The sequence below is a fragment of the Carcharodon carcharias genome, chromosome 18 (assembly GCF_017639515.1).
Source record: "Carcharodon carcharias isolate sCarCar2 chromosome 18, sCarCar2.pri, whole genome shotgun sequence".
NCBI classification, from domain to species: domain Eukaryota; kingdom Metazoa; phylum Chordata; class Chondrichthyes; order Lamniformes; family Lamnidae; genus Carcharodon; species Carcharodon carcharias.
The window spans coordinates 97,826,587-97,852,432 of NC_054484.1; the positions used below are offsets into that span (position 1 = coordinate 97,826,587).

Here is a 25,846-nt window from a genome sequence, read left to right on the forward strand (position 1 = left end):
AAGGGTTTTGTGCATTGTAAGGAAAATTAAATGGCTAAAAATATATAAATATATATAAATAAAACAATTTTATCTATTGGGTAAAATGACTTGTTTTAGTACTTTTCCCCAGTGATGCACAAATGCATTAACTAGAAAATAAGCCTGTCCTAGAAAAAATAGTTTTGCTGCCCTTTTATGACTTTGGCTGTCACCATGAGTGAACATATTTTTACAAATTTAATCAAAAATACAATGTGGAAGTCTGCTTCTCCCATCATAACAAATGACCCTATAGATACTATATTAATTCTATGAGAATGGATTGTGTGGTGGATTAAAATCGTGACAGCTCCCTTTGTCCATGTTGACTTCACACTGCTGATAATTTTAACTGGTGTTTTGGGCAGCTTGTCAGGCCCTTGCCCCAAGAATGTGTATGTCTAAATGCAATGCAAGATTGGAGTCTGATGATGCCATTCAGATCCTGGTACCATTTTAAAATATTTATAGAGGCATGTGTTTGCTTTGCCAACAAGTATGGGCTTCAAGACTGAAGGCTTGGAAAAGACCAGGAGGAAATCACTTGGAGCTGTCTTCAGCTGCAATCAAGGACAAGTGTAGGACTTGTAAACAGACCTTGGATCCACTTAGTGATTTTGTTTGAATTCTGACAGCAGAGAAAGCTCAAATCAGTGCCTGTCATGTCATAGGGTCTTAATCTATGTAGAATTAATAGACATTGTGGAATTTTCCTATTTATTAATTAACATTTTGAATTATGTGGTATTGTTCATTTTAGACCTGACAAATTTAACTCTTGCTGAGAAGGTAAGCAATCTTGCTCAACACAAGATATTGAATTTGTGGACCCCTTTGGAGAAATTACATTTAGTTTTCATTAAAGTAGAGTGCCCAGTGATCTGTAGCTAGAAGGTGACATGGCATAGTCAAGAATGAATATTCATTGGCAAACACTTGGTCCAAATATTGTTTATAAAGTTGATAAATTCCCTTCTACTATTATTAGTGAAAGCAATTTATTTTCTACAATGGAATTCATATTTCAAATTGTTGAAAGTGAACTGTCTTAAATTCAATTCTCATCACAAGAATTGCCATCAATTCATTGCACACTCAAGTGTCAAACCTGTAGCATTTTTCTTACAAGAAGGTTTCTTAATTCCAGCACTCCAAGGTGCACTCCTAGTGAACTGGGAAAAATTAGTGGAAGCTACTCACTGGGATAATTCATGTTTGCAGCCAGTGAGTTCTTTGTCCTTGTGCCTGTGAAGGCCTGGCTGCAGACTGCTACTCTTTGCCTATTGCTGGGATAGCCTGGTGCAGTGGACAAGCTGACTCTATGGTAAGTATTGGTTGAGGGGATAGTGAAGGAACAGAGAGGCTTGCACATATTATACCTATAGTACCTCTGCCAATGCCATCGGTTAAGTCTGGCACTCATCAAATCTGGTAGTCTCTGGTAGAGTTCCTTCAAAGCTCCTATCTATCCAGTTCATCAATCTGTCCAAAGTGGATAACACTTATATCCTAGGGAGATTCTTGCCCCTCCAAGATGGAGCCCAAAGCCTGCATGACTGCCATTTGATATTCTGTTTGGCCTGAAAAGATAGTAAATGTATATTGCAAAGGGTGTATCAAAACAGTGATATTAGCAGATATTATCATGTGTTCTATTCTTCTGTGCCTTTGCAAAGGTTTTTGATTGTTTTCAGATTGCAAGTATGTTCCTCATGAAATTAAAGTACCTCCCATAGTGAATCTTTTGAAAATAAATCAAAAGACTTATACTGATTTGTGTGCCCATACAATTACAATTTCCTTGTACTGGAACTGTAAGAGTTCATACTGTTATAGTGCATTTGTTGACAGGATTGTACATACTGCTACAGTGATGTTACATGCTTCAGATTACTGTTTTGTTGGTGTGGGCAGTAGTGGAAAACTTTAAATATAATTGGTGAGCTAGATGCACAAATTCCTGATACATTTTTGGAGGACAAATAAAGACAATGAACACAACACTAAGTTTACAGTTACGGGAGCATAGGGTCTTAGCTTTTAGGATACACAATTTTTAATTATGGGAGCATAGGCCAGGGGATCTTAGATTTTATAAATAGGTGTTTTGGAGTGTAGAAATGACGAAGTGCCAGTAAACTTAAATCATTAAGTTGCAATTAAAATATTACTTCCAGTTTTGGTTGCCTTAATTTAGGAAGCATATCAAGACCATGAAGAAGGTGCATAAGAAATTTCCTAAATGATATCAGGAGCAATGAGTTTCAGTCCCTGGGGCTGTCTTCACATGTGCCACAGATCTGTCACAGAGCATAGAGTTGGCTATCTGGCATTGAATAGTAGTGGTGTAGCAACCTCAAATAATGTTTCCTTGTTGTTAAAGACTTCAACAAATAAATCTGTTCCAACATCCCTAAAATATTGTTTAAATTACCAGCCATATCCAGCTGTCCTAAATTCACGCATTCTGCAAATGGAATAGAAATGCTGAAATGTAATCCCTGTATTACTTGCATCTCATTCACCCACCTTTCCCCGAAGATTTATTTGTGCATTTACAGAATGAGGCAACTCCAGCATTCAGGTAAGTTGTAGGGGGAAGGATTTCAATGGTCTTATGGGTGGGAAGGAGTAGGAAACCAAGGCAGACAAGGTCTAGACTTTCCATGTGGGGCCTGGAGGAGCACAAGAGCGTTAAATTTATAAACTGACTTTTGTTGTTTTCAGTGCGCTTTGCAGAAGTATTATCAAACAAAATTTGACAACTGAGCTACATAATAGAATATTAGGAAGTGGGGAGTAGGTATTCAGGAGTGCCTTTAAAAGAGGAAAGAGAGGCAGGGAGGTGTAGCAAGGATATTCCAGAGCTTAGGGCCTCGGCAACTGAAGGCACTATCGCCAGTGATGGAGCAATTAAAATCGGGGGTGCACAAGAGGCCTAAATCGGAGGAGCAATAGAGCACATTTATCTCATAGACAAGGTCATGGAGGGGACGAGAAAATGAAGAGAATTTTCAAATTAGGGTATTGCTTAACCAGGAGCCAATGTAGGGTAGTGAGCATGGGTGATGACACATGAGTAAATAGGACTTTGCTGCTCGTGTCCTAACTGGCACTGAGTTTTGGATGAGCTTAAGTTTATGGAGGGTGGAAGTGGAGGCCAGTCAGGAGAGCATTGGAATACCCGAATCTTTCAGCAGTGTTTGTGCTGAGTAGGACAATATTATGGAGACAGAAGTTGGTGGTCTTAGTGATATGGTATTGGAAGCTTATAGCTTCCAAAAAGCCTGGTTCAGCTACAAACTGAGAGAATGAGTCAGTAGCTAAGAAATGGAGTTTCTGCCTGGAACAGAAGACATTGACTTTTATCTTCCAAATATTTAGTTGGAGGAAATTTCTGCTCACTCAGTCCTGGATGTTGAACAAACAGTCTGACAATTTAGATACACAGGGATTGTGAGGGGTGGTGAGGTGGAGCTGGGTGTCCCCAGTGCACTTGTGGAACCTGCATTTTCAGTGATAATGCCAAGGAGCAGCATGTAGATAAATCGAAGAGGGGGTGGAGAATAGATCTTTGGGGACCACCAGAGGTAACTGTGCAGAAGTAGGAAGAGAAGCCATTGCAGGTGATTTTTTGGCTATGACTAGATGGGTAAGAATGGAACCAGGCAAGTGTAGTCATACCCATCTGAACAATGGAGGAAAGGTGTTGGAGAAGGAGGATGTGGTCGACCATTTTAAAAGCTGCATACAGGTTGAAAAGGATATAATCAAATAGGATTTCATTTCTGATTTTGAGAGCAATTTTGGTACTGTGGCAGGGCAGAATTCAACCATGGAGTTTCAGAGAAGGTTGGCATGTATTTGGGTGGTGACAGCATGTTCAATGATTTTGGAGAGGGAAGTGAGATTGGAGATGGGGTGGAAGTTTGTAAGGATAAAGGGGTTAAGGGTTTGTTTTTGAGGAGAGGAGTGATGACAGCAGATTTGAAGGGGAATGGAACAATACCTGAGGAGAGAGAACCATTAATAATATCAGCTAACATGTTAGACAGGCAGGGAAGTTGGTGAGGTCAGCAGTTTAGTGGGAATAGGGTCAAGGTAACAAAGTGGGTCTTATGGACAAGACGAATTTGATGAGAGTAAGAGGGGTGATCATAGAATTATTGGTTTTAGTAAAGATGGTCATCATTCAGCCTATGTCCGTGTTGGCTCTCTGGTTTTACCTGGTCCCACGCTCTTTTCCTTCTAGCCTTGCAAATCTTTCTCTTCAGGTATTATCCAACAGGAAACAACCTAGAGAAAAGTGCAAGTTCAAGTCTAGAGTGGGGGGCTCTTTGGAGGAAGCCTTTCCTGATGGGTTAGGGAAAGGGTGGGAAGAAACAGAGGCAACTGAACAGATTATCTCAATCTTACTGACGAAAGTCCATGAGTTCCTTGCTCTTATTGGAGGCGAGGATGGAGGAGGCAGAGGAAAGGGCTTCAAGAACACAGTTTGCAGTAGAGAAAAGAAACTGGGAGAATCACCTTTGCATTCCAGGATCATCCCAGAATAGTGAATAGTTTTGGCAGGGGAGAGCAAGACTTGATGCTATATTTGTGGTCCAATTGGACCAGGTGTCTCCCATATACATTCAACTTTATGTACCTTGGACTTAAGAGGTTTGATACGAGGACCACACTGGGGGAACCGCCAGAGAGAGTAATGGTTTTAATTCGGACCAGGGCATCAAAGATGGAGTTGAAAGTGTGGTTGAGTAGGTCACCGGGCTGCAGAAAAGTGTGAATGGACAATTGAAGGCTAGGCAGTTGGGATTTTAAAAGTGCACTTGTAAGTGAATTGGGAGGGAGTTTGTCTGGATTGACACAAAAGGAGGTAGGGTTGAGTGGGGCAAGGGGAATGTGGATGGAGAGTGGTGCAAGGAAGTGATCAGAGGTGGCCTTATCTATGATTGACATGATGGTAGCAAGGTCAGGGAACTGTGAATGCGGTGTTAAGACCAGTCCATGGGCGAGGGTTCCCCAATTTGCTATGATCCCAGATGAGATACCCCAAATTGTTAACTTCCCGAACAAGACATCAATTTTGTTATGCACCCGATTGAGGAGGAATGAGCTGGCTCCCCTTCTTTATTCCGAACCTCTCGATTAGTCGCAACAAGCTTTCATTTAAAACGGATCCTTTCCCTCGTGGATACTTTTCCCAGTCCAAATGTATTTGTTTTAGAAGGAGCCAATTGAACCAGGTTGCTTTGAGTCAAAGAGTACGTTTATTAGTTACTAAAAACCCGAGGAAAATATAGTAAAAACTCAACAGACACACACTGATCAGAAATGAGAAGTTGAGTCGAAAATTAATAGTAAAAAAATAAAGAAATCAGTTTTTTGCTTCTCTGCAAAGAGTAAATGGTGAAATATTGTGGCTGTTAAGTTGGGTGATTCTGGTAGACCTGACTTTGGCAGTTGATTTGGAAACACTTGGTTCTGCAGGTTGGCTGAAAGAGTTGTCCTGTTTCCTTTTTGACTATGGCTTTGCTGACTTACTTCCAGCCAAAGAGAGAGACTTTTACCTGCAAGCTGTAGGGATGCCTAATTGATGTTCTTCTGCTGTGACCCTCAGAGCCCACACTAGAACACCAGAACTAGAACACAGATCAGGTTTGCAGCTGGCTTTTTAACCCCTATTTTTCGAAGGGATGCAGAGGGGGAGGTTTCAGTGGTTGTGGTCCATGTAGGTACCAACAACATAGGAATGATGATGGAGGTTCTGTATGTCTTGATGCTATATATGTGGTGAAACTGAAGATTTTGAGTTTGGTGAGAGGGGAGTTTTATGTGTTAATTTTGTTAAATTTTGCTCTTAAAATCTAATCTAGTTTGTAATTAGCAATAACTGGAAAGCATTGTGTAAGTAGGCTAAGTTTCTTACTTGCAGTTTAGACAGGGTAAACTCACTCTCAGCTGTAGGAGCTGAGTAGTTCATAAGCTAATTGGTTGAATCTGGCTACTGCAGCCCCATTTCAGTTTACTATAAATTCCGGGTTCTTTGGTGCAGCCTTGGTAAACGGAGTGCAGCTAAATTAACTGAGTGAAGACTTGGAGTTGGGAGGTGCAGCAGGGTGTGTTTGTTTCCTTTTTCTATCTTTCTCACCTAGAAATTGGTTCTTGCTCTACTACAGGGAAAGGAGCTAGCTGTTTGGTGAATATCTGGAAGTGGTTAAGTTCTATTCTATCACTAAGGTTTAAAATAGTACACAAATTGGCAGTAAATTTAATAAAATATATAAGAAAGCAACATAAATGTGATTAATATAATTAAGTAATTATTTAAAACATATTGAAGATGGCAGGATTGGTGATGTGTCAAGGCTGCAGCATTTGGCACTCCTGGATTACGTCGTGATCCAGGGCAAACACATCTATAGAAAGTATTTGCAGATTGAGGAACTTTGGCTCATGGTCATTGAGCTGAAGGCGGAGCTGCAGACTCTGCGAAACATCGGGGAGGGGGAAAGCTACCTGGATGCTTTATACCTGAAGGCAGTCACGTTATTTAGGATAGGGTCTTCTGATTTGGTCAGTCAATGGCCAGGGCCAGGAGGCTGTGACTATGAATGAGGCAAGTAAGGGGACCCACATGCAAGAGTGTGAGCCTCTGTAATTGTCCAATAGGTTTGAGGTTCTCTCCGCTTGTTTGGATGAGAGTGGGAGCTTCAGGGTGGATGAGCAAACTGACTGTGGCACCATGGTACTGGAAACCATCCAAGTGGGAAGAGCAAAAAGGAACTTAGTGGTAGTAGGGGATAGTATATTGAGGGGGACTGACTCTGTTCTCTGTAGCAAAGAGTGAGAGTCCACATGGCTGTGTTGCCTGCCCAGTACCAGTGTTCAGACATCTGTTCAGGGCTGGAGAGGAGCTTAACAGTGGGAGGAGGAGGATACAATGGTTGTGGTCCATGTAAGTAACAACGACATAGGAAGGATAAGGAAGGAGGTTCTGCACAGTCAGTATGCGGAGCTAGGCACCAAATGAAACGGAACTTAAAAGGTAATAATTTTTGGATTATATCCTGAACCACGTGCAAATTGGTGGGATTCAAACCCAGGTCCCCAGAGCATTACCCTGGGTCTCTGGATTATAGTCCAGTGACAATACCACTACACCATCGCCTCCCCCTTCTTGTATGTCCTTCCTAAATGTGGAATATCTTCGAATATTCAGTTCCCAGTTTTGATCACCATGTAGCCATGTTTCTATAATGGCAATTATGTCATTCATTTACCTCTATTTGTGCTTTTAGATCATATTGCAAATGCTGCGCACTTACAGGTAGAGTAAAGACTTTGTCTTTTTGACATCATTCCCACATATTCAATGTTCCTCCTGCCTTCTGGTCTCACTACTACTTCCTGTTACAAACTTATCTGCCTGCAAGTATATCAGTCCCAGTCCTGTTGAGATGTAACTTGTACAGGTCCCACCTGTCCCAGAACTGGGCCCAATGCCTCAAATCTGATGCTCTCCCTCCTACACCAATTCTCCAGCCACATTTAATCATCTATCCTCCTATTCCTATGCTCACTAGCATGTGGCACTGGGAGTAATCCTGAGATAACTGCTCCTGAGTTCCTGTTTTTTAATTTCCTTCCTAACTCACTGAAATCTGCTTTCAGGACCTCACCCCTCTTCCAACCTACGTCGTTGGTACCAATGTGGACCACAACTTCTGGCTGATCCCTCTCCTCCTGAAGGATGTCCTGCAGCTGCTCCATGACATCCTTGACCCCGGCACCAGGGAGGCAACACACCATCTTGGCGTCATGTTTACTGCTGCAGAAATGTCTGTCTGATCCCCTGACTATGGAATCCCTTATCACTATTGCCCTTCAATTCTTCTTTCTCCGCCCGTGGTGCCACAGGCTTGCCTCTGGCTGCAGTCCCTGAAGGAATCATCGCTCTCATCAGCATCCAAAATGAAAAAACTGATTAGCAAGCAGGATAGACTTGGAACTCCTGCACTACTTGCCTGGTTCTCTTAGACTGCCTGGCAGTCACTCATTCCCTCTCTGGCTGTACGCTTCTGGCCTGCGGTGCGACCACCTCCTTAAATGTGCTATCCATGTAGTCCTCTGCCTCGTGGATGCACAACAGTGACTTCAACTGCTGCTCAAGTTCTGAAACCTGGAGCTCAAGCTTGTGTAGCTGGTGACACTTCCTACAGATGTGTTTTAGGGACCCATGGTGTGTCCAGTATTTCACATAACGCAGGATGTACACTCCACTTGGCCGAGCTGATGTGCCATTCTGTAACTCTAAAAACTATTTATTATACTTGGAGTAAGTCGAATGAGTAGAATAAATTACTGGTAACTTAACTTTACTACACTTATGCTAACTTTATCTTATTTTGATTTACTTTATTTCACTTTCAGTTGATTTAACTTTACTTCCCTATTGCTAGTGTTCCTTTCTGAAGTCCAAGTAGCTACTTCTTTATAAATTATCCATTTTTCTAACCAACCAATGAACTTAGTTTTCCTGTGGTGTCACTCCTGGATTTTTTTTTTCCAAACCCTGCCTGCTGCCCGAGTAGAGATGCCCCTCGCAGGTCCAGCTGTTTCCACAACTGGAAGGTGAGTCTTGTGTGAGAATCTAGAACAAGGGGTCACTGTTTTAAAAATAAGGGGTCATTCATTCAAGACAGAGATGAGGAGAAATTTTTTCTGAGGGCTGCAAGTCTTCGGAACTCTCTTCCTCAAAAGCCGGTGGAAGCAGAGTCTTTGAATATTTTTAAGGCAGAGCTGGTGTCGTGAAAATGTAATAATTCTCATAATATTGTGATTTATCGTAAAGGTAAGTTAATAGTGGGATTTGGGTTGTGCGTGTGTGTGATTTAATTGAATTGGAGACAGCTGGTCTGGAAGCTTTGAGTCATCAACAAGAAGCTAAATTTGAAATGCTAAATACGTATAAATAGCTTAAGTTTTAGAATGTGAGGTGTGAGGGAAAATTTGCATTTTTAGATAAATTAAGGTGGTTTGAGTTTCAGAGATGGTAGGGTGTTACACCTAGTGAGAAGAAGCAAAGCCAAACAGTGTGTTTATTTTCCCAAAGGTTACTGATAATATGAACACTGAAAAGATTTATGTTATGAGAAAGGTAAAGTTCCAAAGATGTATCGGAATAATGGAACTTGCATTAAAAAGGGGGAAACATGTAAAAAGGAGATGAGGCTATGTGTCAGAGGAGAAGGCATTCTCAGTTCTAACAAGTGTGAAAAGCCTCCAGCCACTGTGCATCAAGTTGCTGTCTACAGGAACCAAAGCTGAGAAAACTCACTTTGAATTCTCCTAACCCAGGGTATTGTGTACTAAAAAAAAAGCAAAAAACTGCGGATGCTGGAAATCTGAAACAAAAACAAAAATACCTGGAAAAACTCAGCAGATCTGACAGCATCTGCAGAGAGGAACACAGTTAACGTTTTGAGTCCGTATGACTCTTCACCAGAACTAAGGGAAAATAGAAAAGAGGTGAAATATTAGCTGGTTTAAGGGGGCGGGGTTGAGTTTTTCCAGGTATTTTTGTTTTTGTTTCGGATTTCCAGCAACTGCACTTTTTTGCTTTTATCTTAGTGTTTAATTGACTGCCACTTCTCTTCAAGGAATGCCTACCTTGAAGTATTGTTCTTCTCTCCGACAGGATTTCCACTTGTCTCTTTTGCCCTGTTCACCTTCATTACTTTCCACCTATCACCGGCCCTCTATCCAGTTCTACCTGTCCCACCCCCTTTTAAACCAGCTTATATTTTACCTCTTTTTTTTCTATTTTTCCTTAGTCCTGGACTCGAAACATTGAGGGTATTGTGTTGCTTTGCCTGAGTCTGTTTAAATCTATTTGTTTTACTGTTGCCTTAACAGAGGTATAACTGGGAGCCAGATTAATTAGGGGTTTTAGGAATTATTATAGTAGTAATTTGTAGACCTATGTTGTGCTTGAAATCTTTTCTTTTGTTAATAAATGTTTAATTTAGTTTTCTAAAAACTTCTGAATTTGTGGTAGTCTTATTACTTCTGAATTCAGGGCACACATCTCAAAATAAAATACAAATTGCAAAACAGTTGTGACCACGTGATCAAGTTTCCCACATGGATTTGATCCACTTGGCACACACCATCTGCCACGTCTTAAGAGTAGGTAGATTCTTGATTAATAAGGGGATGAAAAGTTATTGGGGGCAGGCACAAATGTGGGGTTGAAGTTACATTCAGATCAGCTATGATCTTATTGAGTGGAGAAGCAGGTTTGAGGGGCTGAGGGGCCTACTCGTAATTCATATATCCATATGGCTTTTGCCCAGAATCTGTTTTCTTTCAACTCTGATCATGTCCAGATTCTGAGATATAACTGAACAGGAAATTGTTTCTGCTGAGATGTTGTAACTAGTCTCCATTGTCTCTGCAACCACAGGAGGTTAAAGTTCAGCCTTTTGCATTTTATCTCTTCCCTTCAAGTGTCTTAGTCTGAACTAGGCTTTGACAGCTTTTTAGGTGCAACAATCCATGTTCTCTCTGGGATAGTCGGTCAAGTATAATCCACATAGGAATTTTCCAGAAATTGATTACTTTACATTCTCAGCCAGCTTTTGCTTATATGTCCATTTAAAAAAAAAAGTCTTCCCTAAAAAGGTTCAATATGCCCGTAAGTAATTCAGGGCTGTGATGTTCTGCCATAACAATGGGTAGGGGAGTTTATATGGAAGGTGAGATTTAGAGAGGATAGGAGGATAGTAAACTCAGAGGAGAGAGAATGAGTTGAGATGGAGGTTGAAATCAAAGATGAAAAGTTGCTCAGTGCAGAGGCTGAAGGAGGGAAGCAGTGTAGATATCTTGGTGACTTTAAATGAGAGGCAAGAGGGGTGGAATAGGGTGAGATGCTCAAAGGAGGAGAAGGTGCCAGATGAGTAGAGGGTCTGCTATGAAATCAATTCATTGTGTTCCCGTGTGCTAAATTATTAGTCTGTGGAGATGGTAACATTTTAAGCTACAGAATGTTCCAATGCTTGTTACGTTGGGTCTTGACTAGTAACAAGCATTGGACCTTCTTTCAGTGTTGTGACAGGTCACCACATCAGTGAACAGACCTCTTGAGGCAGTCTGCCAGCAAACAAGTGTCATAAAGTCAAAAGGGACAGAAACAGGTCCCAGTTAAGTGAAAGGAGCAGAGAAAAAAGCTCCAACTTAAACAAGGAAGCAGAGAACCTTTGGGACAAATGTACTCTTTCGGAACAGTGGTGTTCTGCTTGACACAGCTATAGATCTGTGCATGTAAGCTATTGTTTCTTTGTACTCTGGAATCCAGGGAGAAGGAATCTCAGAAGGTGAGATTGAAACCCTATGAGAAAGGTGAAGTTTGAGATTGATTGACTCGCAGTGGGACTAACATCTGGATGGGTTGTTGAGAAATCCATGGAATCAGATTTAGTTGCATCTGCCATTTATGGTATGGTGTTCGACCGCAGTTCACTTATTAATTCACAAGTACCTCGTACTTACCTTGAATGTTATACACTATAAACATTTGTAAATTGTTTTATCTTTCTGAATTTGTATAGTGAAGTTTATTTTTGTCTGTTCAAAACCCGTGGAATCTTGTGACTTTTATTCTCTTGGTAAGCATCTTGAATCTCAAACTTGATCTACATTAAACGAAATGTTCTTGGTCCCTAACTGATTTCCCCCATGCCCTGGGGTCTGGCCAAGGATCATAACAGGTCAGACTAGGGTGTAATTTGGTGATAGGTACAACACTACCTTTGCAACAGTTTGGGTGAAGCAAATATATCCAGGTGGGGAGGCTTTCATTAGATGGACAGTGTCATCAACCAGCTATGATCATGACATTGATGCAATCATTCATAATAAGTTTAGTGATGGCCAGGGCCTTGTTCACAAATCAAAGGACATTCAGAAGGGAGATGTAGTGAGGGGCGGTGATAGCTGATTCAATAGTAGAGTTTACAGTACCAGCACTGGAAGGGATGAGTTAGTTGGGGAAGAGGCATAAAAGATTAGCCCCACGGAGGCACTGGGCAAGAAGGTTAGCGAGGGAGTAGAATGAGGAATTGGGTCACTTAAAGTAGAAAAGGATGTCCTGTTTCCCCTTGTGGAGAGGTCAATTATCAGGGGGCACAGATTTAAGGTGATTGGTAGAAGGATTAGAGGGGACATGAGGAAAAACTTCTTCACCCAGAGGGTGGTGGGTGTTTGGAATTCGCTGTCTGGTTTGTTGGTGGAGGCAGAAACTCTCAGCTCATTTAAAAGGTATTGGACCTGCACTTGAAGTGCTGTAACCTCCAAGGCTACAGATCAGGTGCCGGAAGGTGGGATTAGAATGGGCGGCTAGTTTTTTTTATTTATTTTTCATCTGGCGCAGACACGTTGGGCTGAATGGCATCTTTCTGTGCCATAATTTTTCTATGGTTCTCAGGTTCACTCTTTGTAATGCAGCACTGATGAGTGCTTTGATGGGCCTTTCACAGCATGCTGAGAGAGGCAGAAGGAAGCTGTAGATTTAAGAGGGAGTCGAGCATAGGATGGTGGCAGGAGAGTCGAAGTCTGAAAGTTTGGGGTAGGGATTTGGGAGACCAGAATACTTGAGGGGGAGAAACGAAAGGAGGCATGATTACAAGTGACGGGCCTGGGACTGTTAAGAAGAAAAAGGGAGTAGAAAAAGTAAAAGTAGAAATGATGGGCTTGGGTCTGGAGCGGCAGCCAAAATGCACACTTGATGGAGAAGGAAAATTCAAGTTACATAGGCTTGGTTACACAGCAAGATTAGAATACAAGTATCCTTGTAAGCAGGAAATGGAGAGGAGACAATAGACAGGTACATGAGCTCCTGCTCTCCAAAGGAATTCTTAACATTTAAACCTGGTTTACAGGAAGATAACTGAATGAAGCGGTTATGATGACCTCTGGTTTAAATGTCATTAGGGTCCAGACGGCATCATAAGAACCCAATTTGCACGTATTAGTGAGTTGGGTGGAACCTAAAAAGGAGCTGGAAAGAGTCATAAGAGGTCTACAGCACAGAAAAAGGCCCATCAGCCCATCGAGTCCGCGCCAGTCAATGAAGTACTTAACTAATCCCATTTTCCAGCAATAGACCCAAGCCTTGTATGCCATGGCATCACAAGTGCACATCCAGATACTACCAAATTCAAATACTACTTGGCAACAGGCAGGATTTGAGTGAAAACTGAAATTTTGGAAGCAATTTTAATTGCATGGCTGCTATATTCTCACCAAGGTAGCAAAGAATTCCCCTCACTGTCAACAGTATCTGGAACTACACAACAATCAGGCCTAAGCTCTTGGACTGAAGCAAAATTCAGTCTTTAGATCCCAACAAAAGGATTGAGCATACATTTCTATAATTAAATGGGCTTTATGGATTCTTTTTAAAATTTGTGCAATTTTTAATATTTTAGGTGGTATTTTAACTTGCACTAATGACCTGAATGAGAGAGCAAGCTCACAGCTGAAGGAAATTTGAAAAAAATAGTTTTGAGGCATTGCACCAGGGGAGGTTTTCCCACTATTAAAAGTCAAATAAATAAAACCCTAAACAGAGTCATTTGCCGTGATCCAGCACTCTGCTCAACATTAAAGCACTTCACAGAAATCTTTTCTGTTCCCAGTTGAAGATAAATGCCCCCTTGGTGACCAGATAAAATGTCATAAGCAGCACCTTTAGTTCAAGATTCTTTATTGAATGAGTTTAACTGCATAAAACACTGACAAACTTTTAGGATTTTTTTTTTGCCACTGCTGACTGCTCAATGTCTCTAAATTCTCTGGCTTGTCATGTGATCTGGGCTGCCATAGAGCAAGAAGAAAGCTAGAATGGCCATGATTCATCTTTGTGTGTGTGTGTCTCTCTCTCTCTCTCTCTCTCTTTCCCCCCCCCCCCACCCCCCACCACCCATCTCCCTCTCCTTCCTTACTGAAAATGTAAGGGATGTTAGAGATGGCTGAAGCCAAAGGTTCATAGAGAGGAATAGGTCATTTTTGCACTATAGAAACCCTACAGGAAATAACATTTGTTTGACTTGAATGTGATTTTTAAAAAATGTTTCTTACATTATAAATGTCATTTTAAGACAACCTATTCTGTTTGAAACAGAAATCAAAATGGTGGCTGGAACCACTTCGAAAAGTAAACAATGTGAATTAGTTTTAAGTAGTAGCGTTTGAATTACTGTTTACTTGTGTAACTTTTGTGATCAATATTTTAGGGAAAAAATGTTATGGAGTCGACTTTTACTTGGCTAATGCTTTGAGGGCTTACTTTCAACTAAATCCCACTTGCCTGGCACATCTAATGTGCCTCTCAAAAGAATCCACATGGTAAACCAGTGTTTGTTGTATCTCTCTCTCTCTCTCTCTCGCACATGCACATGTTGTGGCCATTCATTTATTTAATGTTTCCTCTGGAATTTGGTCCCTTCGCCCTGTTTCCATGTGCACTGTTTATTACTCTTCTCTGATCTGTCAGTTCCTTCCAACATGCCCCTCACCAAAAAAAAATCAAAACCGATCTGCATTCTTCTTGTCTTTCCTCCAGTTCTTTCTTGTCAATTCATTAAGTGTAAATTTTTTAATGAATACTAAATTGAGGTATTTGATGTGATTGTAGAGAGTATTCTTTGGTTCTGAAATTTTTGAGCTTTGATCCCTGAAAAGCTAGGGCTTTTGCATGATGTATATGAAAAATTACAGTTTTAGGCCAAAAATTATGGGGTTCACTTTTACGTGAGATTGACTTCTACACAAGTATATACTGTAGTTGCTTTTCAGGAAGATCTTTCCACACCTATATTTCAGCAAATTAGTATGTTTTAGACAACTATTTAAGCCAATAAAAATATGGAACATTACATTTTTCTTTATGCTGAAAGCAGGCTGTAAATGCCCCCTATAAATTTAATATAAAGATATAATGCGATGCACGCACACATTTTAAATATTTATATTTAGTTAAAATATGTATGGCTATATAGCATGAGGGTTGATAACCAGAGGACACTGATAAGTGGAAAATTGCCCAGGTATATCCTGTCCACAATAAAACAGGGCAAATCCAATCCTACCAATTTCCACCATCAGTCTACTCTCAATCATCAAAGTAATGAAAGGTGTCATTAACGGTATTATCAAGCAGTTCTTACTCTTGATCACCTACACCTTCTGCCTGATGCTCAGTTTGGGACCCTCAAAGACCACTTAGCTCCAGACGTCAGTACAGCCATGGACAAAAGAGCTCAATTCCAGAGGGGAGATGAGAGTAACTGCCTAGTAAACTTGAAATCAGAGAAAATGCTTCACTGGCTGAGTCATACCTAGCACAAGGGATGGTGGGTGTGATTGTTGGAGGTCAAATCATCTCAGCCACAGGATACCGCTGCAGAAATTCCTCAGGACAGTGTTCTGAGCCCAATCATCTTCATCCAGGAGAGCTTTTTAAGCCAGTACGTAGAAAGCCCTACAAGAGAGGGGGCAGCCCTGGACTTCAGGGAATGAAGCCATGGTAAAGGTATCAGTGGGGGAGCATTTTGCAGATAGTGATCATAATTCCATTAGATTCAAGGTTGTTATAGAAAAGGACAAGAATGGGCCAGAAATCAGAGTTCTAAATTGGGGGAAGGCCGATTTTAATAAGATCAGATATGGTTCGGCCAGAGTGCACTGGGAGCAGCTACTTTTAGATAAATCTGCAGTAGGAGTGGGACTCATTCAAGAAGGAAAAAGGGAGAGTACAGGGCCAACATATTCCAGTAAAGATAAAGGGTGGGAACAACAAATCCAGGGATCCCTGGATGTCGAGGGTATACAAGATTGGATAAACAGTAAAAGGGAGGCTTATGGCAGATACCGAGGGCTCAAAACAGTGGAAGCCCTAGAGGAGTATAGAAGGTGTAGGGGGGAAACTTAAAAAGGGGGGAAATTAGGAGAGCAAAAAGGGGGCATGAAAAAACATTGGCAAGTAAAATAAGGGAAAATCCAAAGTTATTTTACAAGTATACTAAGAGTAAGAGGATAACTAGGGAAAGAGTAGGGTCAATTAAGGACCATCGTGGTAATTTGTGTGTGGAACCAGGAGACGTAGATAGGGTTCTAAATGAATACTTTATGTCGGTGTTCACAAGTGAGAGGGACGACGTGGGTATGGAAATCAGGCAGCAGGACTGTGATATAATTAAATCAATTAGCATTAAAAGGGAGGAGGTTCTAAGTGGTCGGGCAAGCTTAAAAGTAGATAAATCTCCAGGCCTGGATGAAATGTATCCCAGGCTGTTGAGTGAGATGAGGAAGGAGATAGCAGGGGCGCTGGCAATAATTTTCAATACCTCTCTGGCCACAGGAGAGGTGCCAGAGGACTAGAGGACAGCCAATGTGGCACTGTTATTCAAAAAGGGAGGAATGGATAAACCAGGGAATTACAGGCCAGTCAGCCTGACCTCAGTTGTGGGGAAGCTATTGGAAGCAATTCTGAAGGACAGAATTAATCTACACTTGGAGAGGCAAGGATTAATCAAGGACAGTCAGCATGGCTTTGTTAAGGGGAGGTCACGTCTGACCAATTTGATTGAACTTTTCGAAGAGGTGACTAGGTGTGTAGATGAGAGCAAGGCATTTGATGTAGTCTACTTGAACTTCAGCAAGGTTTTTGATAAGGCCCCGCATGGGAGTCTGATAATGAAGATAAGAGCCCATGGGATCCAAGGCAAATTGGATCCAGAATTGGCTGAGTGGCAGGAAGCAGAGGGTGATGGTCGAGGGGTGTTTTTGTGATTGGTTGCCTGTTTCCAGTGAGGATCAGTGTTGGGTCCCTTGCTGTTTGTGGTATATATAAACGATTTAGACTTGAATGTAGGAAGGTTGATCAGTAAGTTCGTGGATGACACGAGAATTGGTGGGGTGATAAATAGTAAGGAGGATAGCCTTAGATTACAGGAGGATATAGACGGGCTGATCAGATGGGCTGATCAGTGGCAAATGGAATTTAATCCGGATAAGTGTGAGGTGATGCACTTGGGCAAGACAAATAAGGCACGGGAATACACAATGAATGGTAGGACCCTGGGAAATACCGAGGATTAGAGGGACCTTGGTGTGCATGTCCACCAGTCCCTTAAGGTAGTGGACAGGTAGATAAGGTTGGTAAGAAGGCATATGGGATACTTGCCTTTATTAGCCGAGGCATAGAATATAAGAGCAGGGAGGTTATGCTGGAACTGTATAAAACGCTGAACAGAAACAGAAATACCTGGAAAAACTCCGCAGGTCTGGCAGCATCGGCGGAGGAAAGCACAGTTGACGTTCCGAGTCCTCATGACCGTTCAACAGAACTAAGTAAAAATAGGAAAGGGGTGAAATATAAGCTGGTTTGGGGGTGGGGTGGTGGAGAGGGTGCGGTTGCTGTGGTTGTTGGGACAAGCAGGCAGTAATAGGTGGAGATAACCAAAAGAGTTCTCTCTTGGTGTATAAAACCCTGGTTAGGCTGCAGCTAGAGTTTTTTGTGCTGTTCTGGAACCTGCATTATAGGAAGGATGTGATTGCACTGGAGAGAGTGCAGAGGAAATTTACCAGGATGTTGCCTGGGCTGGAGAGCTTTGGTTATGAGGAGAGGTTAGATAGACTGCAGTTATTTTCCCTGGAGCAAAGGAGATTGAGGGGGGACATGATTGAGGTGTACAAGATTGAGGGGCATAGATAGGGTAGACAGGAAGGAACTTTTCCCCTTGGTGGAGGGATCAGTATCCAGGGGGCATTGATTTAAGGTAAGGCGCAGGAGGCTTAGAGGGGATGTGAGGAAGAATTTTTTCACCCAGAGGGTGGTGGGAATCTAGAACTCACTGCCTGAAAGGGTGGTAGAAGCAGAAACCCTCATAACATTTAAGAAGTATTTGGATGTGCACATGTGATGCCATGGTATACAAGGTTATGGGCCTAGTGCTGGAAAATGGGATTAGAATATTTAGGAACTTGTTTGACCGGCGCAGATTCGATGGGCCAAAGGGCCTTTTTTCTGTGCTGTAGACCTCTATGACTCTGTTAATGACCTCTCCCCCATCATGAAGTCAGGAATGGGGATGTTCACAGGTAATTGCACAATTTCATTTCCATTCACAACTCCTCAGATAATGAAGCAGTCAGTGTCCACATCAGCAAGATCTGGGCAATATGCAGGCTTGGGCTGATAAGTGGCAAGTAACATTTGTGCCACAGAAGTGCCAGGCAACGGCCATCTCCAACAAGAGAGAATCGAATTACCTTCCTTTGCAGTCAATGGCATTACCATTGCTGATTGAATGTAGCTTACCAAAGCAAGTATACTAATACAAATCAAGGTGAAGGCTTACTCTGTCCCTATGTTTAACAAATGCATTATTTTTGGGAAGGTATAACTTTTCATCTATTGAATCAAGCTCATCTCCAACAAGAGACATTAAATGGCACTACTAGCACTTAATCCCTTGCCATTTACATTCTAGGGATCACCATTAACCAAAGCCTTAACTGGAATGGCCATATAAATAGTGTCAGGTCAGAGGCTGAGAATTTTGCAGCAAGTAACTCATCTACTGACTGCAAAGTTGCAATAAACAATAGCATCTTCTAGCAAGCCATATTGTGATGATGATTGTGTGGGGTGCTTCCAATCCAGTTGCATTTTGTTGATTTGTATTGTTGCCTGTCCATTGCTGACCATGAAGTTATTCATATTCATGTACCACTAATCAGTTATATTTCAGTGGTAAACATGACTGCACAAAGAAATGACTTGTTAAGAACAGTCAATCCTTTGGAGATCAGTCTAAAGAAACTATTATGGGCAAAAAGTTTTAGGTCAGCATGCAGATGTGCACCTGACCCAATCGGACGTGAAATTGCATGGGATGACATCAGGTGAATGTCCCGTCGTCATCCTGCGCCTGCACGATATTTTGGGTGCAGGATGGCGGGCGCACATGAAAGCTGGAAGAGAGCCTGCCAACGAGAGGCCCTTTAAGGTCATTAGAGTTGTAATTGTCTCTGATTTTTCATTGTCTGTCCAACCTTACGGTTGGTGGATGGGCAAATCAGCCAGTTGGCCTTGCATTTTTCATGAAGCCTCGTCCAAGGGCGGGATGAGGTTTCCATTATTAAATTTTTTTAGAAAATCTGTCAGCTTTTTATCATGTATATGTTCAGGTGACTGATTGTGATGGTTGAACATTTTTTTCCCTGATTTTTACAAACTTTATTTAACTGTTTCCAAGACTTCAGCTCCCCAAGGCATCTCTTTGCCTTCAGGAAGCTTTCATTCAGTGCTCACCTGTGCCCACCCTGGCAGCGCTGACCATTTCATTGCGTGCTTCACACTGGCTGGCCGTTAAGTGGCCAGCCAGTGTGAAATCGCAGTTGGGGGCCGATTGCGGGCGGCGGTCCGTTCCCCAGCCATGCCCGCCCGCTGACCTAAAAATCCTGCCCCATGTTTTGCATGTGAATGAGAGAATAAATGCTAAGATTAAGAGCATTACTCACATACGTACATGTGAAATGGCTGCATAATGGAAGAGTTACAAAATTTAAACAGCACTACTAAATGCGAATAGTAGTCAATGCTTTCAAGTGTACTGTGTTGGTACGACAATCATTGGTTGTAGGTGTGTGGCACAGTAAGAATTCAGGAGATAGCCAGTGAACACATGGGCATAGGAGTTACACAACTCTTAGAACAATCTACTTCAGTCAGTGCATCTACTGAATGAGATGCAGCTACCTGACTTTATGTAGAAACAGTGCCTGATTAGGTTCATGCTCAAAAGGGAGGCTGGGACTGTGACTTCTGGACTATGCTGATCTGTGGGGGCAATCAACTATCTCTGCCGCCCTCAATTGTTTTAGCTTAGAGTCATTTCAGGTAACCATACTGCTCTATTGCTGAATTAAGAAGGTAAATCATGTCTCTTCGTTACAAGCACCCAATTATATGCATTTCCAGAGGGAAGCTAGTATCAGAGAAAGAGGAAGTTGCAGTTGTGACACATTGCTTGTTTCCCCAAAATTGAATGCACACATCTAGCCATTCATGCACCTACTGACAGTTTTTTGTGAGATATCTAAATACACAAGGGGCTGGACCTTACACTGCTCCACCGCCAGGTATGAAAGGAGGGGTGGGGGCACAAAATCCTGCAGGCATGCTCATGGCCGCCTCCTACCCACCTGCCCTGCCCTGCCCCCTCCACTCTCTTTCTGAAACTATCTTCAATCACCGAAGCCATACAGGGTCCGCCCCTGGCGCTTTAGGGCGTAGACCACATCCATGGCCGTCACTGTCTTGCGCTTGGCGTGTTTAGTGTAGGTGACCGAGTCCCTGATAACATTTTCCAAGAAAACCTTCAGGACTCCGCGGACCTCCTCGTAGATGAGGCCGGAGATGCGCTTGACGCCCCCGCGGCGGGCCAGCCCCCTCCACAATTATACCTGTGACGTGAAGCTGTCAATTAATTAATTAAAGCCAATTAATTGTTACTTCAGGCCCTCATCCTGCCACCATGGGTATTTCACTTGCGACAGGGGGTGGCCCATGTCATGTGTGAGGCCTGGCAGTTTTAGCTTCTGGGCTGATGGTGAGCAAGGATTGGGTGCCCCACTGCCACCACCCCCTCAAAAGATATCTTCCACTTCACCCTCCCTCCCAGTTATTCCCAGCCTTCCATCCACTACTCCCCCAATCAGGGCCTTCCAGCCTGGTGCCGGTAATGTCTCCCCCGGTACTTAACTTACATTCCTTTATATCCAGAACTGGCTGCAGACCCAGCATGGCCATCGTACCCAATGGTGTTGCTTGGACTGTACAGCTGAAGCCACTGATTGTACGGCTGCTCTTGGAGGCAGGAGTTCATCCCGAGATGAGGGTGGAAGGCCCACCTGAGGCCAATTAATGCTTTTCACCTTATTTGGAGCGAGGGTGGGTTCCTTGGACCTTTTGGCTGGGGCTGTCAAGGTCCATCGTGCCCTGTTAAATCCAGTCTAAGGTTACTATTACCTGAAGGTCCAAATTGCATGTGACTGTCAGCAGCATTAATATACCTGAATGTATGCATTCTGTTAAGTAGCCTTTATGATTTCATTTTGAGACAATCAAATTATATGCAGATGTAGGTGTTTGGAGAAATGATGAAATGCTGTACTGTTTAATTGGAGAAGAGGCTACATGGTATAATTTGAGCTGATGATACCTCCACAAAGCATTTATCCAATGGCTTGTTTTTCAACTCATTTTAGCTGGATTTCCCAGGCTTCAGTGGAACCCTGGGTAGGTGCAAGGAGGAGAGAGCAGTCGAGGCAGAGTCATTTAATTTATTCAAGGCAGAGTTAGATAGATTTTTGATAGACAAGGGAGCTGAGGGTTATGGGGAACAGACTGGAAAATGGAGCTGAGACCATAACCAGATCAGCCATAATCTTATTGAATGTGGAACAGGAGTAGGCCATTCGGCCCCAAGTCTTGTGTTCCTTTGCTACTATTGATGTTGAGGTTGGCTGTGGTTATCTTCATGGCAAGAGCATTGTACAACCTTCAACACCTTTATTCTGCAGAAGGAGCAGGGTCAGGGTCGGGCTCACTCGTGGACATGGGGTCACACATGGGCTTGCTCATGGAGTGGTGGTCATTTACATGGGGACTTCCCTCAATATTCTTGATCTTACACCGCACCTTCCTTCCATGTGAACACTTTTTTTCTCACCACCCCCCACCCCTTGCTGGCAGCCATAATGTCATTTGCTGCCTGTATAGACTTCCCTTGCGGAACTTGAGGTGGAGAGGTGGGGGAGGTTCTCCAATACCAACCTTGGCCACCTGGATGCTTTTGACAGCCTGGGAGGCAGGTCACATTTCCCTAATGGGGCTTCACCTTCTTCCAGCATGGCACTGCATGCCATCCAGTGTCCAGAAGACAGAGTAGGTGGCCCCCATGTGCTCGATTTATTTTTTTTAAAAATCCTCTGTGCTCTCGTCCTGTGCCCTCTGAACACCTGACGCCAGGAGGAGTACACGTGAGAGGCTTGCCTCCCTGAAGTCTAGAAGGATTGCCACTATCCCCGACCTCTCCTCCCTCAGTTGGCGTAGGTGTGGAGGAGGAGCTCACCCGGGGACAAAAAGTTGAGACATTGGAAATTATAATCCTCCTGAGTAGTGGCCTCTAAGGATTCATCGGCAGGAATGTCCTGCCAACGGTGAGTCCCCTCTGAGGGCTAGGTACTCCTTCTGCTCGGTCTTCAGGAAGAGCACTGCCTTCCCATACGTTTTTGAGGCTGCGAAGTTGGCAGAAGGGCCAACAACCCTACCCATGGCCCATATGCATATGTCTGGTCATATTGGGGTGGGTGTAGCTGTTCACACCATGATTTTTGGTAATCGGTGTAAAAGGTGACAGGATTGCAGGAGCAGAAGCAGCTACTCCCATGTAGGTTTTAGCACACCTTGTCACCAGCGAATATGGTGCCACCACTGGATCTACAAGAGCTACACATACCTCTAGTCCAAAACTACAGTTCGTTGTTGATCAAAGAGATGTGGTCAAGGAAGAGTTTTGTCGAGGACAAAAATGTGTTGGATTATGTATTCAAATTCGGGCATGGTTTTGAATTTTAGAATCCATTTAAGGCAACCCATATTATGTACAAAATCAGCAGAACTTCTGGGATGAACATAACTAAGGATACAATGTAGCAGATAAATTGGAGGGTGTCGGCTTTACTGCCAGTGAGGCAAAACAAATTAGAGGCCCATTGGGAAGGCCTTCGTGTGTGTAGATGAGCATAGTGATGGCAATTACATGTTTGGGATATTGCCTTAGTGGAATTAGTTTTGTATTTATTCTGCTGCCACGTTAAAACCTTATTTAAACCATGCGTGGGTGGCTTTCTGTTGTCTGCCAGTTGAAGGTTGATATAGTTGTTGAGAGTAAAGGAAGCCCTTCATAAGTTGTATAAGTTTATAGTTATGCTCTTCTGGGTGGAAATGTTGTCAGCTGCTTTCCTGTGGCTGATGGGTTTTGCTCTGATGGGGGGTTGGGGGTTACATAGAGATGCACAGGGATGATATTGACACCTTTTGGCGTGTCTGGATCAAACATCTTGGGCACATCACATGATGCGATTTATAAAGGCAGTGTTAGTTACATTAGGATGGGTTGAGCTGCTATGTTTTGGCAGAGGAATCAGAAACTAACTAAGGTAAAAATAGATACTGGCCTTCCAAATGGCAAATTATCAGAACTAATAACAAACTGTAGCTACACCATGACGGGTCTTGTTATAAACTGCTCCAGAACCAGATGCCTGTTTACAAAGCTATAAGGACGTTTACATCCAAGATTGAATAATGCTCTATGCAGATCCTAATTATCAGTTTTTGGTGTTTTGAAACTTGTTTATCAAATGAATCTTAGCACAAAATGTGTTCTCCTGCTGATGAGATGCGTGGAAGCTATTTAATCTCTAATCATGTATATGTAACATCTATCTATCTTACACCTGATTGGCAGAAAAGACTTATATTACAACAACAAATCATAACTGAAGAGGGTGCATCAATCCCAAATGAATAAAACTGGTCATAAGGATAGATTTTCTGAATGAATACTTCTGTCATGGAGCTTCGGCCACTGGGAGCGCCTGTCTGGCAGTCGTGGGTTCTTTTCCCTGTGTGATTCAATGCATAACAATAAATGGATAATTGTGGGGAATGCACCTATCACTTCTGCTCCTTGCAGATAAAACTTTGCTCTGGAAGCATGTTTTAGGGAATTTGTGCAAACTTCCAATAAAATAAACTACAAAGCAATTGAACAGCCACAAACAGTCGGCAAAAACAACCAATACTCCAAATAAGTTTCAAGTTCCTTTCAGCTGCAACCTTCAATCCTCAGTAGTTGAACAATTTAGTACTGGAGTTTCTTTTTGATCACTATTCAACTGTGAGCATTGCTGAAAATACAGGCATTTGTTACCCATCCCTAATTTCCCTTGAGAAGGTAGTGGTGGGCTGCCTTGAGCTACTACAGTCCATGTGGTGTAGGTACTCCTGCAAAACTGTTGGGTAGTACAGAATTTTGATCCTGTGACAATGAATGAATGGCAATATAAGTCCAAATCATGGTGATTAAGAGGTAAACTTGGAGGTAAATGGTGTTTCCATGCACCTGCTGCCCTCAACCTTCTAAGTGGTGAAGGTTGAGCTTTTGGAAGGTGTTGCTGAAGGGCCCTTGTAGCATTATTCAGTGTAGCCACTGTAGGCTGATGATGAAGGGAGTGGATGTTTAAGCTAGTGGATGAGGTGTTGATCAAATGGATTGCTTTGTCCTTGAGTTCAGATTTCTTGAGCGTTGTTGCATCCAAACCCCCATCCAAGCAAGTAGAGAATATTCCATCACATCTGATTTGTGTCTTGTAGGTGGTGGAAACGAGGCTCTGGGTGTCAGGTAGATGTGCCTTGTGCACACAATATCCAGTCTGTGACCTCATGGTGTCCTTGGTTTTCCAGCTAGGTGTCTGGTCAATGGCATGCCCAGAATATAATTCAGGAGATTCAGGGATGGTATTGCCATTAAATGTCATGGGAAGTCAGTTAGGTTGTCTTGTTATAAATAGTCACTGCCTGGCATTTATGGCTTGTATGTTACTTACCACCTATCAGCTGAAGCTTGGATCTTGTCCAGGTTTTGCTTCATGCAGGTACAGACTTCTTCATTTGCTGAGAAATTGTTAATACGCTGCAATCGTCAGTGAACAGCCTCAGTTCTCACCCTCCGATAGAGAAAAGGTCACTGAAGAAGCAGCTAATGGTAGTTGGACCTAAGATGCTTCCTTTGTTGCCAGATATGACTCTAGTCACAGGAGATTTTGTTCCTCTGATTCCCGTTAACATCAGTTTTACCAGGGCTTCTTGCTGTAGTATTCCTGTAGGAAAAAGATTAGCAAGTAAAGTTAAAGATAACCCAAAGATGTTTTATCAATGCATTAATGCTAAAATGTTAGTTAAGGAAGAAGTGGGACCTATCAGAGATGAAGATGGAAACTTGTGTGCAGATGCAGAGGCTGTGGGAAGGGTTTTGAATGAATATTTTGTCTCCGTGTTTAGAAAGGAAGAGGGGGATGTAGATATAGTAATCCAGGAGGAACACTGCGAGATATTGGACGGGATAGTCATAAAGAGAGAGAAATTACTCGAAGGGTTGAAATACTTGAAAGTTGATAAGTCACCAGGGCCCGATGGATTGTTTCCAAGGCTGCTGAAGGAAGTCAGGGAGGAGATAGCAGATGCTCTGAGGATGATTTTCCAATCTTCGCTAGATACAGGGGAGGTACCAGAGGACTGGAGAAATGCAAATGTAGTTCCATTGTTTGAAAAGGGAACAAAGAAAATGCTAAACAGTTATAGGCCAGTTAGTCTTACACAGGTGGTGAGCAAATTAGTAGAATCAATCCTGAGAGAAAGGATAAACTGTCATGTGGAAAGGCATGGACTAGTCAGGGATGGTCAGCATGGATTTGTTAAAGGAAGGTCTTGCCTCACAAATTTGATTGAATTCTTTGAGGAAGTGACAAGAAGGGTTGATGAAGGTAGTGCAGTGGATGTTGTGTACGTGGATTTTAGCAAGGCATTTGACAAGGTCCCACATGGCAGATTGATCAGGAAAGTAAAAGCCCATAGGATTCAGGGTAACGTGGCAAACTGGATAAAAGGTTGGCTTTGTAACAGGAA

At 42.6% G+C, this 25,846-nt stretch overlaps 1 long non-coding RNA gene across 1 annotated transcript in view; it reads left to right on the forward strand.

The window, feature by feature from the left end:
* LOC121290402 overlaps window positions 1–25,846 on the forward strand; it is a 104,406-nt gene that overhangs the window by 64,119 nt on the left and 14,441 nt on the right. The window lies entirely within an intron of this gene.